This window comes from Microtus ochrogaster, unplaced genomic scaffold (genome assembly GCF_000317375.1).
Source record: "Microtus ochrogaster isolate Prairie Vole_2 unplaced genomic scaffold, MicOch1.0 UNK605, whole genome shotgun sequence".
NCBI classification, from domain to species: Eukaryota; Metazoa; Chordata; class Mammalia; order Rodentia; family Cricetidae; genus Microtus; species Microtus ochrogaster.
This window is the reverse complement of record NW_004949703.1, coordinates 2,286-3,455: the sequence shown is the minus strand read 5'-3', so window position 1 is coordinate 3,455 and position 1,170 is coordinate 2,286. Positions and strand designations below refer to the sequence as shown.

The 1,170-nt window shown below is 40.0% G+C and overlaps 1 long non-coding RNA gene across 1 annotated transcript; it reads left to right on the top strand.

The window, feature by feature from the left end:
• The first annotated feature begins 21 nt into the window (after positions 1-21).
• Positions 22-779, top strand: LOC113455887. Its single transcript, XR_003376820.1, has 2 exons — positions 22-98; positions 734-779. It is a non-coding gene; the product is annotated as an uncharacterized LOC113455887 (long non-coding RNA).
• The last annotated feature ends 391 nt before the right edge of the window (positions 780-1,170 follow it).

The following is a 1,170-nucleotide window of genomic DNA, read 5'->3' as shown; positions in this document are numbered from 1 at the left end:
TATGTTGACAATTGTTTTAGAGTGAAGCTAATGGTACCAAAGGACCAGAAGCAATTGAAGAGGCTGACTTGAGGCTCAAAAAGATGGAGTCACTTAAGGTATGCACTAGATAAGATAATTTCTTAGGAAATTGAAAGCTGAGAGAGAAAAGTTTGTTATTAGTTTTTTTTTTATATAGATGGATCATTATCTTACTTTAACTTTTGATTTCCCATTTATCTGTCATCTTACAATTTCTGCGAAATAGCACTTTTTACATTTGTACAACATTTATGAAGAAAAGGTAGGTGAGATTATGATGTGAATACATAGAACTGTGACACATGTAATTCTTTAAAGTGGGTTACTCCTACAGTCCGAGCATTCAATCGGCTGAGGCAGGAAGATGGCCATAAGTTTGAGGACAGGCTGGGATATATACATATAAATTGCAAGACACTGTCTCAAATGACATCTACAAGTTTCTCTGAAGATGAATGGGATATTTGTAACAATTGTCTTAAGTGTTTACATTTTAATTTCCATTCCAGTGTATTGGACTTATGGCCAATATCACTGATCCCCTGTTGTCCAAGGTTTGAGGGGTACAGAGTGAGTGTCCGTTTTTATTCTGGAACCACACACATACTTCTTTGCTGGCTTCAAAGTCAGTATCCTTTTAGACCCAGGTTGGAGGATGATACCATAGGCTTTCCTTCTCATAACTAATTGTGTTAATGGTTTTCATTTTCAGGCCCAGACAAATGCCCGTGCTGCTGTCCTAAAAGAACAGCTGGAGCAAAAAAGAAAGGAAGCCTATGAGAGAGAAAAGCGGGTGTGGGAAGAGCAGGTAAGGCTCCTTGGTTCATGTCCTTGGGCTCTTTTGAGGATTGTCAAGTGTGCCATGATCGAGCCATAGCAACCCTTTTTCTGATTTTTACTCACTTTGCTTTCTCTCTTCCTCCTTCTCAGCTTCCCTTTCCCTTCTAGCCCCACCCCACCCCAGCACCCTTTGTCTTTCAAATTGAACGATAATCTGCCACTGATTTATACTGCTACCTCAAAATCTTTTAAATTCTTATAAATGACCTTCTAGCATATGTGCAGAAAAACTGTCTTCCTGCGGTTGTGTCCTCTGCTGGGCTCTTCTGCCTGTTCTGCTGATACCTCACACATGGGTGATCGTAGGGT